Source organism: Ahaetulla prasina, chromosome 1 (genome assembly GCF_028640845.1).
Source record: "Ahaetulla prasina isolate Xishuangbanna chromosome 1, ASM2864084v1, whole genome shotgun sequence".
NCBI lineage: Eukaryota > Metazoa > Chordata > Lepidosauria > Squamata > Colubridae > Ahaetulla > Ahaetulla prasina.
Genome location: NC_080539.1, coordinates 350,901,802 through 350,917,909, shown reverse-complemented (window position 1 = coordinate 350,917,909; position 16,108 = coordinate 350,901,802).

Sequence of the window (16,108 nt, the reverse complement as noted above, 5' to 3'; positions counted from 1 at the left end):
TTCAAGCAGGACTGGCATAAATAGCTGTTTTAAATTGGGGTTTTAATAATATTTTAAATTTTTAAATGTTTTAATAATCGGCCACATAGTAATAGTTCTTTTTAAATTCTTTTAATTGTATATATTCTGTGTTTTATTTTGGCTGTACACCGCCCTGAGTCCTTCGGGAGAAGGGCGGTATAGAAATTTAATAAAATAAAATAAAATAAATAAAAATAAACTGGCTTTCATTCATTTGACTCAGATGACAAAGATAAGTACAGCTGGGTGCCAACCACAGACTGATGATGCTTCAGTTAAAATTCTCAGATGAGCTCATCCAGCAACTTCATACGGATATGAAAAAATATAAAGGTGAAACCTGCAGGGCCTTATTTCACAAGTGCCATGGCGACAAATAGAACTATCATGTCAAATGCTAACTGTGGGGATTCACCCCATAGATAAATGGTAGAACTATTGCATCTCTATGACTTGCTTCCACAAGATGTGTGGCCAGCAATATCAAAAGACCCTGCAAAATCAAAGCAAATCCCAGTCTGCTCTCTCAACTGAGACAATCTATGGAATATCCAAGGTAATTTCAGTATTGAAATTGAAATCAAAAGAGTTTGGGATTGCCGTACTTAATTTATCCCCAAGCACTCGCCACTGAGTCACCAATATGCTTCATACAAATTAGTTTATTATTGCAATACTTTTTTTTTCTCACATGAAAATATCCTTTATAAATTTTCAGAGTGCTTTTTTCAATACAGATAGTTCTCGACTTATGACCACAACTGGGACCAGAATTCCATTGCTAAACGATGCAGTCATTAAGTGAATCACTGAGATTGTTAAGTGAATCGTATGGTTGTTAGATGAATTTGATTTCCATCATTGGGTTGGAAACTCCCTGGAAAGATCACAAATGACTAGGGACACTGCAACTGTTGTAAACATTTGCTGATTGCCAAGTGCCCAAAGTTTGATAATGTAACTGTAGAGACTTGCAACGGTTGTGTGAGGACTGGGTTATAAGTCACTTTTTGTCATAACTTTGAGTGGTCATTAAGCAAATGCTTGTAAGTCGAGGACTACCTGTAGATAAAAAATAAAGGGAGTCAGTGGTGGGATTCAAATTTTTTTACTCCCGGTTCTCTGGGTGTGGCATGGCTTGGTGGGCATGGCTTGATGGGCCAGGCAGGAAAAGGATACTGTAAAATCTCCATTCCCTCGCCACTCCAGGGGAAGATTACTGAAAAATCCCCATTCCCTCCTGATCAGCTGGGACTCGGGAGGCAGAGAATAGATGGGGGTGGGGCCAGTCAGAGGTGGTATTTACCAGTTCTCCAAACTACTCAAAATTTCCGCTACCGGTTCTCCAGAACTGGTCAGAACCTGCTGAATACCACCTCTGAAGGGAGTGCTGTCTGGAGAAGATAGTAAGCAAGTACCAATACATCTGAGGGGCATAAGTTTTTACAAGACCTCTTTAGAACAACCCCACCCCAAATTTACATTAGAGCGCTAAATGGTTTTTACCTTTATTCTGTCGATATTTGCCTCCATTTTGAGCTGTTCCACCAGCTTCCTTGCTTGTGCTATGCTGGTGGTGTTGTTGCTGGCCATCAGAGCCTTTCTTGTGTGGAGATGTTGGTTCCTACCTCTTCAAATGCACTGCCAAATAAAAGAGAATAAATTAAGGTGATCCATCAGGGAACTTAATAACCAGCCAGATTTGCAACCTAGTTGCATGGATAGGGGATCTAATAAAGGAAATGGTGCATAATCTTTTGAAAGCTACCATATAGTTTCACTGGCAATGAGATCTCCACCCATTTTCTCTGTGTTTGATTTCCACTCCCTCCCCAAAACAAGGTATCTTAGCCATTTTAGAAGATGGTTAAGAATGTGATGATTTTTGTACGGACTGATTGAGAAGCCTTTTTCAGAGGAGCAAATGTATTTGAGCAGAACTGGGAGATTCATGCAAATTCCCCATTCATTACAACCAATTCCTTCCTCTCCTCTCCTCCCCCCCCAAAGTTTGAGAGTTGACAGAAGTGGTGGCAACAAGCAGTGATGGTATTCAGCCGTTTCTAAGCGGTTTGGGCGAACCGGAAGCGGCGGCTGCGGGAGGCTCCGCCCACCTGCCCAGATGTCATCACATCCTATTTTTGACGCTCTGCACATGTGCGGAGGTGGCATGTATGAGTGAAGCGTGCGCGCGCTCAAATTTGCAAACCGGTAGTGAAGGTAAGTGAATACCACCCCTGGCAACAAGGATGGAATTCTGTTGTTCCTTATAGAAGTTAAGCTTCAGATAGAGGTTTGGGAAAAGCTAGTGTACTTCATTCAACAGAAGTACAAATCTTCATTGTACTTTTACATCTTTATGGCCGGAAAAAGCAATCTTGAGGCTACACAACAACAACATTGAATTAAAAGATGGAGGAAGGAGACCATCGAGCAAGAAATAACATGAAAGGAGGATATGGCTGAAGATCTGACCTCCCTTATACTACTTGGAGGACTCTGAATAAATTGAGAGTTAGAGCACCTAAATTTAAAACTAATATGCTGAAGTGGAGGCTCTTAGGGGATAAGAATATGCTATGTCTGTGATTGCGAACCTATGACATGCATGCCACAGGTGGCACATGGAGCCATATTGGTGGGCACACGAGCCAACTGATTTTCGGGCCTTCTGGGCCTACCAGAAGTAGGGAAACAGGCTGTTTCCTGCCTCCAGAGGGCCTGGGGTGGGGTGGGGAAGGCCTGGTTTTTGCTCTTCCCAGGCTCCAGAGCCTCTCTAGGAGTCTGGGGAAGGCAAAAACAGCCTTCCCCACCCTCCTGGAGGGTGGAAACGGCCCATTTGCCAACTTCTGGTGGGACCAGAAGGCCCGTTTTTTTTGCTCCCCCCAGGCTCCTAGAGAGGCTCTGGAGCCTGGAGAGAGCAAAAAAAACGGCCTACTGGGCCCACTGTGTCATTGTGTGCCAAAAGTGGGGGGAGCGCACACACATGTATGGGGGCAGGGCGCATATAATTATGGGTGTAGACACACACATGCGTGACACACACCCCTTGCACCCCCCCACTTTTGGCACGCAATAGCAAAAAGGTTAGCTATCACTGCGCTATGTCAATGTGGAGAGACACAGAGCCCGGCTCATCTGCTGTTACGTTCATTACTAAAATGTACCAATAATGCCTTATTTTTGGCCAATGACAAAGCCAAGAAGTTGGCTTCATTTTGGCAGTTTAAAATTTGATCTAGAACGGGGTTGTCAAACTGGTGGCCCACAGGCCGGATGCGTCATGTGTAGGCCATGCCCATCCCAGCTCTGTGAAGGAAAAAAACACTGCAATACATCATGGGATGGCAATGTGACACGACGAGTTTGACACCCATGATTTAGAATAGAATAGAATAGAATTTTATTGGCCAAGTGTGATTGGACACACAAGGAATTTGTCTTGGTGCATATGCTCTCAGTGTACATAAAAGAAAAGATACGTTCATCAAGGTATGACATTTACAACACAATTGATGGTCAATATATCAATATAAATCATAAGGATTGCCAGCAACAAGTTATAGTCATACAGTCATAACCCACAGTGTTCCAGATGCTAGCGATTTCCAACAGGCCCTGCCAATGTGATCAACACTAAAACACACCTGGACAGTTGCAAGTTCTGTTCATCCAGTAAAAGACTTCACAAGAGATCACAGACTTTCCTGTCTTTTGGTACCTTTTAAATTTAAGTTAATCTATTGTTCCAGCCTATGGATAGGTAACGTACAGTTATCAGCTATGCAATAAAACAGCAAACAGTTTAGAGAACTAAATGTAAAATTATATACAGTCAGGTTAATAACCATAAAAATGATTGCAAGAGTAAAATCATTATTTTCATTAGTAAGAGTTTTATGAGGGTCAACTGTGATTTAAGCAAAACCTGCCATGGTACACAGGATAGCCATGTTCCGTGTTTTCCATAACAATTTAGTTTTATGGGATTTCAGCCAGAATACTTTTCTTCTGTATTCAGTACAGAACATGTAGCAGATAATATGGGCAATAAAACAGATAATGAGGGATGTTCTCTATATTGCCATCCAGACAGGGACTGCGCATTTGGAAATGTGAGATTTTAAAGAACTGGCTGTCACTTAGACATTTGTTGTACCTGTGAGCTTGTTAGTGCTAACAAGAGGCAAGGCAACATAATGCATTTCAAATATTGCTTGCATTCAAACTCAGTTTGAATTCTCCACTGGTATAAATGAGGCTCCTTAGCATCCTGAACCAATATAGATTATTCATTAGAACCTTTTCCATAGATACTATAGTGTGCTTTATTTCATTTGGCTAAGAGTTGCGTGTTACTGTGAAAAAGCACATTCCCTGGTTTAGTATTTGTGCAAACTGTGACAACTAGACCTTCATTTTTTTTCTTCTGTACAATTGTGTCCAATTCTTGGACACTGCATGGACAAGTCCTTGCCATTTTCAATCAATCAATCAATCAATCGATCAATCAGAATAGAGCTGGAAGGGATCTTGGAAGTCTTCTAGTCCAACTTCCTGCTCAAGCAGGAGACCTATACCATTCCAGACTCTTAAAAACCTCCAATGATGAAGCACACAAAACTTCTGGAGGCAAGCTGTTCCACTGTTTAATTGTCCTCTCTGTTAGGAAGTTTCTCCTTAGTTCCAGGTTGTTTCTCTCCTTGATTAGTTTCCATCCATTTTCTTGGTAGAGTTTTCAGAAATGGATTATCACTGCCTCCTTCCTAGGGCTGACTCAGCGTCTTTGTGCCCAAGGCAAGACTATAATTCACAGTCTCCCAATTTCTGGCCTGATGCCTTAACCACTATACCAAACTGACTGTCATTGCTTTCATTACCTTTATTAGTTTACCTTCATTAGTAAACTCTAATAATTATAATTACCGTATAATTATATAATTATAATTGCCTGCACTTGTAAGCTATACTTAAGCAAACTTTGACTCTGCCCATTGTATGAGCCCAATCTAACAGCTGCATAATGAGCAAAGCTTCAGCTTTGAATAATGAATTTCTGAGACCTTTCCATATAAATTTCATCTGAAACCTTCAGCGGAAGCTATTTTCCTGTATCTAAATTAATTATTGAATTAATTCTTTCTTGGGTTCATACATCAGTTAAACGGCTGGATTTGCACAAATATACTTTACCCACATACACAAACCTAACCAATAATACTAATATGTTAATACTAACAAAGCTTTGCAAGTAAATGTATTAGACTTTGGTTAAACCTGGTTAAGAAAATATTGCAAATACAAAATGGAAGGCACTGGTTCAGTTTCAACACATGTATTAATACAGTGAAAGCACTGCTAGGCACATCTTCAGAAGGAGAACAAATGCAGATAAACAGGACTGTTTTTTCCAGAATTGTAGGCTTTATATGCACAAACACATGCACAAATTTACATTCACAAAACACAGGCTGTTAAGCAAATAACATTGTAGAGGAAGACATTTGCAGGAACAATAATCCCGAAAACTCTTCTTCCATGTTCCCAAACTCACCTATTTACTGGATTTCCAGGGACATATCCTCATTATAATACCTGTTGCCATTCCACTCAATTTATAAAAAACCTCTTCAAATTCTGATCTATTTGTAACACTCTATTCATCACCAACTTCACACTGCTGACAATGCAAGCATTTAAGACCTAATCTCTTGCGGCCACTTTATTTCTTTCAGGTGGAAACACAATAGATACAGCTTCACTTTATCCATCGACTGTGGAGCTGTTTGAATGTAACAATTCTTTCAGGTTTTTCCTTATTTAAACTATATATATTTTCACCTTTTCAGTCTATATCACGGATGTCAAACTCGTGGCGTCATGTTACTGTCATGTGACATTTCATAATGGTTTTTTTCCTTTGCAGAGCTGGGGTGGGCGTGGCCTGCGGGCCGCCATTTTGACACCTCTGGCCGCTATACTTCCAAAACTCTGCTTTTTCTTGAATAACTCTGTGTAAATTATTGGGTAAGGGAGGCTCATCCAATCTCATGGCACACATGTAGATTAACTATAAAGGTTTGAAATTGAAATTGGGTCATCCTCATTTTTTTTATTCTTTACAGCAAAATATCCTGAAACGTAATTCACAAGCTTTCTTGAAAGTGCAAGCACACTTGTTTGAACTTTGGTTTTTTTTGTTTTTTGCTTTGGAAGTTTGTGGTTAATTACAGTCAAATTGCTACCTCCTTCCCTATTAATTGTTACTTTCACTTGACACATTAACTCATAGTTAACTGAGCCATGGTTTATTTATTTATTTATTTATTTATTTATTTGATTTTTATACCGCCCTTCTCCCGAAGGACTCAGGGCGGTGTACAGGCAAAAGTAAAACAATACAATATACAAATTAAAATACCATTTAAAAAACTTATTTAAATTAGCCTGAGATTAAGAATTTCCATACTAAAAAAAGCCCCATTTAAAATTAATAAAATTTCCCCTTAAAACTAATAATTTTTGGTTTACTCAATTATCCAAGTTTTCTATTTGCATGACAAATAGAAAGCAAACTAACCACAATTTATAGCTCAGTGAATTGTGTGAGCTAAACAGTGTGGTCTGAAGAACCTGAAAACTTGCATAAAATTTTGGTTTTGTCCTATAACAAGAGTTCTTCTCCAATCTGATGCCTTCAGGCATATCACGTTAAGTGATCCATGATTGCCTCTACAGCTTCAGAAAGCTGGATAATCAGAAAGCTGGATTATCTCCTGGAAAATGAGAACTTTTTCCTTTCATTTGGGAACTTTATGTTCTCTCTCCCTCATTCTATAATGCACCTCTAGGCTAGATATCTCATTACATTGTAATCTCCCAATGCAATTTTCTTTTTCAAAATACCTGGCAATTGAGAATGCCGTTTCCTCTTACTACAGACAAAGGAGGAGGTTTCTTTCCTCCTCCCCAATTTTCATGCTTCCAGTTCAACATGGAAACCATTCAAACACTACGAACATGGACTAAAAATCAGTATTGCACAAACAGAGGGACTGATGGGACTGAGTCTGACCCATTTGAATGGTGCCACTTTGAGAAAGACTGTTCTTGTTTATCCACATTTAGATTCCCATGATATACATTTTGTTTTAGAACATTGACAAAGTAAAAGGACATTTTAAATGTTTCTAAAAGTATAATAGTGATAGAGAAGATTTTCCATATTTTCTCCTGCCGAGAGGTTCTTTAATGAAAGGGATCTCTCGTAAACTCAAACGGATTTTGTTCATACAATGTATAAATTTGATAATCTCTTTTTGTAATTTTTTTTGGGTCGAAATGGCGGTGTGCATGCATGGCTTTTAGAGAAATAAATCGGAAGAATTAACTGCACTGATGACAGTAGTGATGGCAGGGTCAGCTTTGGAAGCCATATTAGGCCGGAAGCTTCTGTGCTGCCACTTTTTCATGTGTGGGAAAGTAGGAGGGGGGATTTAGTAGAGGGGTTGTCTTTAGAAATAATAGCATTCTTCCTGTCGGTCAAGGTCAGACCAATCCTGCATCTGGAGGAGGAGTGATCGGAGTGCTGTCTCGAGATGGGACAGTTGGTGATTGGAGCATGTGATCGACTGTGGAGTCAGGGGATGGTTTTGGGGGGTTTGATTTACTGAGGGAAAAACCGGACCTTTCAGATTCGGGTTTTCCCAGATGTGCCAGTTTACCTAGCCTAGTAAATAGAACTTTGAAAGATGCTTGCTTCTGAGTTTTTACTTGGAGTTGGGGGTTGTTCTGGAACGCTGACAGGCAGCTTGCTAGATAAGCCAGTTTACTCAATATGGCATCATCCATGTGTGGCTCAATTGGGCCCAGTTCTGGGGGACACTCTCCAATATTCCTGCAGAATGCCAGGTTGGGAAAAACTATACAACAGCTTTCAAGTGTGTAGGCAAATTAAGTTGAGTACTAAAGGATCCAATCTGGGTCAGTTTCTAGCACAAGTCTGAAAGCTCAGAAGTCTAAACCTCTGGTCCCTCTGACTGACCCAGATTGGATCATGCAACATTATCCCAGGACACATATATCTACCTTCACCTCTGAATACTATCCAGAGCAGGGGTCACCAACCTTTCGGACCTCAGGGACTACTAAATTCATAATTTTAAATCCTGCGGACCACTAATATGATCTGCCTAATGACCTAGGTGGGCATGTGATTGGATGGGCATGGCCAACTTAATGTCACTCGTGTTGAGGGGTGCCTTGCTGGCCTCTACTCACTCCTCCCCACTCAGCCATTCCTCGCCTGCCTGCCCAGGCTCCTTAGGGATCCAACAGGAAGCAGCTGTTGGAGCTAAGCAGCTACCATGAGAAAGAGTTGGCAAAAGAACTCAGTTCAAATTGGATCTGACCAAGAAGGAGGCTCAACAGAAGTACCTCACTGAGGACTAGGAGCTTAGGCTTCAAGGGAGTTCAAGGCCAGGTATCGGTGCCTGGAGGCTCAACGGGCTGAGATGATCAGCCAGTTCCAGGCCATGATGCAGTCCCACTGGAACAAGGCCCTCCGACTCTTTGCCACCAGCGGTACTTCCCTCCAGCCTTTGCCCAAAGCCCCACACCAGGAGACCGAAGCAGACCCCGAGTCAGAATTTCTGCCCCCCTCTGACCCTTACAAAAAGACCCTGAAGGGGGAAACTCTGAAGCAACACAACCGTTCATTGCACATATCCAGCCCAGGGGCCGAAGTTTGAGGACCCCTAATTTAGTGCAATATAAAAAACACAAATAATTTTTCTGCGGACCACCAAAATTTTCTCGCGGACCATCAGTGGTCCACGGACCATCAGTTGTTGACCGCTGATCCAGAGGGATGATTTGAGGAAAGTGCTGTTCCTTACTTGGAGGCATTATCAAGGTAATGATGTGTAGGAATTTAGCACCCACCCCCCTCCTAGAAGAATGAAATATTTTAGAAAATATTTAAAAGGCAGAATATATTTCCCTGGATGAGAAATGGAGAAACATGTTTTAAAGACAAAGCAGCTTCCTGACTCCCCCCCCACCTTTGTCAATGGGCCATTAAAGCCTCAGCTAAGCTCACTCATTTCCCCCCACCTTTGTCAACCATCATCTGCATCATAATAGAACCCATCTAGCAACTGAAACTCACCACATGGCACCTGGGAAGATTACATCAGCCAGCAAGGCTAGCTAAGACCCCCACCCCCTGGGAGTCTGACAGCCAATCAGGGTACTCTTCCTGTGCCCCAGAAAGTTCAAAGCTCAGAAAAAGCATAAAACCAGGGAGCACACAGGATCTCAGCCCTTTTCTGTTCAGGATCTCAAGCCATGTGATCCTGACCACCATTAAACCATCTTTCCAAGCAGCCTCCATGTTTCCAGTGTCTTTGTCCCCACTTGGACCTGAACCCAGATGGATATTTCTTCCAACAGATGATTTAAAACTGGCCAGCAATGTAAGTCTAATGCAACTCTAAAGCTAATGAAATGTAATTGAGAATGAATTGGCATTGGTATAGCCTCTGAAGGGGTCCACACAAGTCTTTTACCCCTTTAAGAGGTGTTTATAAATTTCAGCCAGGAGAGGGCGTATTCTCTCTCCTTGTGACTCATTGAATAGAATAGAATTTATTGGCCAAGTGTGATTGGACACACAAGGAATTTGTCTTGGTGCATATGCTCTCAGTGTACATAAAAGAAAAGATACGTTCATCAAGGTACAACATTTACAACACAATTGATGGTCAATATATCAATATAAATCATAAGGATTGCCAGCAACAAGTTATAGTCATACAGTCATAAGTGGAAAGAGATTGGTGGTGGGAACTATGAAACGATTAATAGTAGTGCAGATTCAGTAAATAGTCTGACAGTGTTGAGGGAATTATTTGTTTAGCAGAGTGATGGCCTTCGGGAAAAAACTGTTCTTGTGTCTAGTTGTTCTGGTGTGCAGTGCTCTATAGCGTCGTTTTGAGGGTAGGAGTTGAAACAGTTTATGTCCAGGATGCGAGGGATTTGCAAATATTTTCACATTTTCATATTGCAGAGTCCTCCATGTAGAGTTAAGAAAATGTTTGATTGTTTTTAAGGTATTTGCCAACCACATATATTTCTGTATATGTCTTGTATATAAACCACTGTTAAATGTCTAAGTCTAAGTCTTAGCAGCAGGTGAAGCTTAGCAGGATCACATCAGATACCTGTACAATTAGCACAGGGCCCCCCCAAGGCTGTGTGCTCTCCCCACTTCTCTCTGTATACCAATGACTGCATCTCCAACGATCCATCTGTTAAACTACTGAAGTTTGCAGATGACACAACAGTGATTGGTCTCATTCGAAACAAAGATGAATCCCCATATAGACGGGAGGTCGAACGACTAGTATTGTGGTGCAACCAAAACAATCTGGAACTGAACACACTCAAAACTGTAGAAATGGTGGTAGACTTTAGGAGAAACGCTTCCATACTTCCACCTCTCACAGTACTAGACAACACAGTATCAACAGTAGAAACCTTCAAATTTCTAGGTTCTACCATATCGCAAGATCTAAAATGGACAGCTAACATCAAAAACATCATCAAAAAAGGACAACTTTCTGCGCCAACTCAGAAAGCTGAAACTGCCCAAGGAGCTGCTGATCCAGTTCTACAGAGGAATTATTGAGTCTGTCATTTGCACCTCTATAACTGTCTGGTTTGGTTCTGCAACCCAACAAGAAAGACACAGACTTCAGAGGATAATTAGATCTGCAGAAAAAATAATTGCTACCAACCTGCCTTCCACTGAGGACCTGTATACTGCACAAATCAAGAAGAGGGCTGTGAAAATATTTACAGATCTCTCACATCCTGGACATAAACTGTTTCAACTCCTATCCTCAAAACAACGCTATAGAGCACTGCACACCAGAACCAACTAGACACAAGAACAGTTTTTTCCCAAACGCCATCACTCTGCTAAACAAATAATTCCCTCAACACTGTCAAACTATTTACTAAATCTGCACTACTATTAATCTTCTCATCGTTCCCATCACCCATCTCCTTCCAATTATGACTGTATGACTGTGACTTTGTTGCTGGTAATCCTTATGATTTATATTGATATTGATTGTTTCCTGATTGCTTATTTGTACCCTATGATTACCTTTAAGTGTTGTATCATTAAGTGTTAAAATTGTACCCTATGACAACATCATTAAGTGTTGTAAGTGTTGTACCTTGATAAAGGTATCTTTTCTTTTATGTACACTGAGAGCATATGCACCAAGACAAATTCCTTGTGTGTCCAATCACACTTGGCCAATAAAAATTCTATTCTATTCTATTCTATTCTATTCTATTCTATTCTATTCTATTCTATTCCATTCCATTCCATTCCATTCCATTCCATTCTATTCTATTCTATATGTCTTGTATATAAACCACTGTTAAATGTCTAAGTCTCTGTGTGCTGTTGTTTTGCTCCTGGGTTGTCTCATAATAGTAGTCACGCTGCAAATGCTCTGACATCTTCCTTGCAAACAGACTTTTAGAGTTTCTCTCTAATCCAGAAAAAAATCAGTTTTACCTCAGTTTTTCCTATCTGACCTCTTCCAAATTTGCCCTTATTTGATATGATGAGAATTGCAGACCCACATCTCTTGAGGGTGATCAGGAAGGAGAAAACCTAGCTTATCATATCTGAATTTTGTTCTGGTAGGGATTATTTGCACTCAAAACCAGAGCAAATTACTGCTCACTGGAATAATGTTGTGGGATTCCTGCGACGTATCTACACAGAGACAAAGGGATTGATTCCCAAGAAGTTGCTGACAGTTCTTTATTTCTTCCCCCCTCCCTGATTTATACTATGATCTATGGTATAAAATTTTGAAAACCAACACAGTCCAGGAACAAGAGGAAGGCTAGTAAAAATGAGTGGTAATGTGCTTGTTTCCATGGAGATAGCATGCTGGCATAGGATGCTGCTCAACGGAGGGGAAGGAGAGGCAGAGCAGGGGGGAAACCTTCTTAGCTAATAGGAATTTGCCCACAAAAACAGGATGTTGGATCAAGAGACATTTTGAAAGAAAGATCTTTCTGATCCTGAAACTTGGGAGAAACCACGAATACCTGGATGGGAAGTGAAAAAGATACCCTTAAATGAGTATGCAACAAAAAGAAGAAAGTTCCATTTTTTAGAGCATTGTTCTCACAAATTAGAATATTATTCAAAATTCTGAGCAAGTGCAAATAAGGCAGGGGTGAAATCTACCAGTTCGCTCCGGTTTGGGAGAACCAGTAGTAATAAAAACTATCGGTTCAGGCGAACCGGTAGTAAAAAAATACTTTAAAAAGTAAAAAAAAAGGTTCCAATGATCACAGCTGTGTCGCGCGATCGTTGAAACTTTTTTAAAAAAAATTTTAAAGCATTTTTTTACTACCCATTCACCTGAACCGGTAGTAAAAAAATGCTTTAAAAAAGTAAAAAAAAGTTCTGACAATTGCACGGTACAGCTAATTGTCAATCAGCTATGCCGCGCGACCATGGGAAGATTTTTTTTACTTTTTTAAAGCATTTTTAACTACCAATTTGGGTGAATAAGTAGTAAAAAATGCTTTAAAAAGTTAAAAAAAGGTTGGCCACGCCCACCCAGTCACATGACCCCACCCACCAAGCCACGCCCACAGAACCAGTAGCAAAAAAAATTGCATTTCACCACTGAAATAAGGGTAAACTTTGAAGAGCTTACTGATGGCATATAAAAGAAAGAAATAATAACACAGTGCGTTTCTTAGTGAGCTCTAGTTTACAATTTGCATGATGGCAAATAAATACCCCTTTGAGTTGAGCTTGATTTGTATATGTAGTTTTCTTGGGACCAATGTGGAAATGCATAATAAACCACACCTTGATTCCACTTTCCCTAACTCCCCATGTTAACTGACCCCCTTTGTTAAACATAATTTTTGTAGGCACCTGTGAACTCATGGGATGGAGTGAAATTACTCGTATATTCTGCTTTATCAGAAGGAATAGAACTCACAAACAAGCTTCCCATATATATATATATATATATATATATATATATATATATATATATATACTGTATATATATATACAGAATATACTGTATAAGTATATTCTGCTTTATCAGAAGGAATAGAACTCACAAACAAGCTTCCCATAAAAAGAGTTTTCTCCATAGATTTCAACTGTTCTGTTTTGCTAGAAGGGTGGTAAAAGTAAAGGTAATAAGCTCTGTGAGTATTAAGGACCCAAAATGAAACCCTGAGCTACAAATATTGTCTTCTGTGCAATTAATAATTTACAGTACATAAGATGCTATGACAGGTATGGTGCATTTTCTTGACCAAGTACTGTATGGCACATAAATGTTTCTACCGGTAACAAAAACATAGCAGCATGTATAATAGGAATATATTCCACTTCATAATGCTTTACAGCCCTCTCATGGTTTACAGTCAGCATATTGCCCCCCAAAATCTGGATCCTCATTTTACAGACCTCGGAAGGATGGAAAGCCGAGTCAACCCTGAGCCAGTCAGGAATGAACTGCTGGCAGTCGGCGGAGTTAGCTTGCAATACTGCATTCTAAACACTGCGGATGGATATTAATCTATTTACTAATGTTGTATATATTTTAACCCAGCCATTAGGAAAGGTTTATAGGTTCAGTGCCATGGACTTTTCTTCAAATTAAATATTTTGTTTGCTGCTTTTTGCAGCACCTCAGAGACTGAAAAACATGCATTTCTGGAGAGGTTTCAATATAGGAAGGCTTTTTAAAAACCAGAAGGTCTCTTGACTGTTTAGCTGGCAAAATACAGTAAATGAAACAGAACTTTGCAACGGATGGAAGCAAGCTCCTAGCTAAACAAGGTCTGGCTAGCCAGCTAATTGATCACAAGCAAGACACTCCATATTGCAGCACCCAACAGATGCCTTTTATGCTATTTTCAGGCATTTGCAGATTTCTTCTTTGCATGTTGGCACGTAGCAAACATTTTCCAGGCACAACAGTTCACAACAGCTTTGCAGCATTCAAAGGGAAAAACATCCCACCGAGACTGAGGGATTTGCAAATGAAAGAAGGATTTTCACTTAAAAAAAGTCACCAGTAGCTTCTGCAGAGGAAAGGATACACAGTTCCTCCATCGACCCTCTCTGACAAAGTGGACTATAGACAGTGGTGGGATTCAAGTAATTTAGCAACCGGTTCTCTGCCCTAATGATTTCTTCCAACAACCAGTTTGCCAAACTGCTCAGAAAGTTAACAACCGGTTCTCCCGAAATGGTGCGAACTGGCTGAATCCCGCCACTGGTTATAGAATATAGTAAAAGGCACAAGCCAGTTTACAATGATTAAGGCACCAGGCTAGAAGCCAGGAGCCTGTGAGTTCCAGTCCTGCCTTAGGCATGAAAATCAGTTGGGTGATTTTGGGCCCGTGACTCTCTGTCAGCCCAACCCACCTTACAGTCGTTGTTGTGGGAAAAATAGGACAAGGGAAGAGTATTATATATTTTCGTTGCTTTCAGTTACTTATGTCGTAATAAAAGTGGGATAAAAATCAAAGAAAGGTCTTGCTGTCATTCGGGAAGTGTTCTCAAAAGCAGAAGAACTTTGCTAAAGTAGATTACAGGGCACCAAGCAGAGGCCTGTGCAAGGCAGGACATCCAGCAAACTCCAATGAACTAAGGTCAGACATGTTCATGAAAACAAAAGCATTTTCCAATTGACCAATGAAGTATTTTTGTGGGCTAGTAAGCAGGAAGGAAGAGGAAGGATTATGTGCAATACAGCAGAAGCATTGAGAAAGAAGTCAAGAGGCAAAGCAGTAGGAGAGGAAAGAGATAGATCTTGGGGGTAGAGGAAGAAGAGATGGTAGATTTAGAGATGGGGAGGAGAAAGTTATGGTAGTGAAGAGGCAAACAGTAGTAGAAGTAGTGCTCAAGTTATCTTGCCTGGAGCAATGCCCCAGCTCTAACCAGATCCTACTGCTACCGAAGCCTACTGCTACCGAATACCTCTCACCGACCCGTGCGCTCTCACAGAGAGGGACTCCTCAAGGTGCCGTCAGCTAGGCAGTGTCGTCTGGCGACACCCAGGGGAAGGGCCTTCTCTGTGGGGGCTCCCACCCTCTGGAACGAACTCCCCCCAGGACTTCGTCAACTTCCGGACCTCCGAACCTTCCGCCGCGAGCTTAAAACATATTTATTTAAAACATATTTATTCATTTGCGCAGGACTGGGCTAGGTTTTAAATTTGTATTGATTTTAATTGGTTTTAGTATTTATATCATTTTAATTAATTTGGCTTTAGAATAAGTTTTTTAATTGTGATCTTAATCTGTATTTATATGTTTTTATTGGCCTGTGAACCGCCCTGAGTCCTTCGGGAGATAGGGCGGTATACAAATTTGATTAAATAAATAAATAAATCCTTCTGTTCCCATTTAACTACCACTTGTGGAATAACATTGGAAGACTGGGCCTATAGACATGGCATAGGGAAGTCAGGTAAGAGACAATACAGCTCACAGCTGGATAGTGAGTCAGGTAAGAAGCTCAGAAGAGACCCTCCCTAGTTCCTTGTGAAAGAAAATTGGAGGGGGGAGAACTGGTTCTAATCCAGAGATTACTGTACCTGGTAATCCAACATATACTTGCCTGAAACCCATTAATTCAATGGTATGTACATTGGGTTAAAATCAGTGGTGGAATTCAATTTTTTTTACTATTGGTTCTGTGGGCGTGGCTTGGTGGGCACGGTATGGCATGGTGGGTGTGGCAGGGGAAGGATACTGCAAAATCCCCATTTCCTCCACACTCCTGGGGGAAGGATACTGCAAAATTCCCATTCCAACATCAACTCTGGGGCCAGCCAGAGGTAGTATTTGCCAGTTCTCCAAACCACTCAAAATTTCCACTACCGGTTTTCCAGAACCTGTTAGAACCTGCTGAATAGCACCCCTGGTTAAAATGATTTCTCATACTGATAAAAAGAGGAGTAGTTACCAAGGCCATGAACAGATGTAGACTGCCCAATTAGAGGTA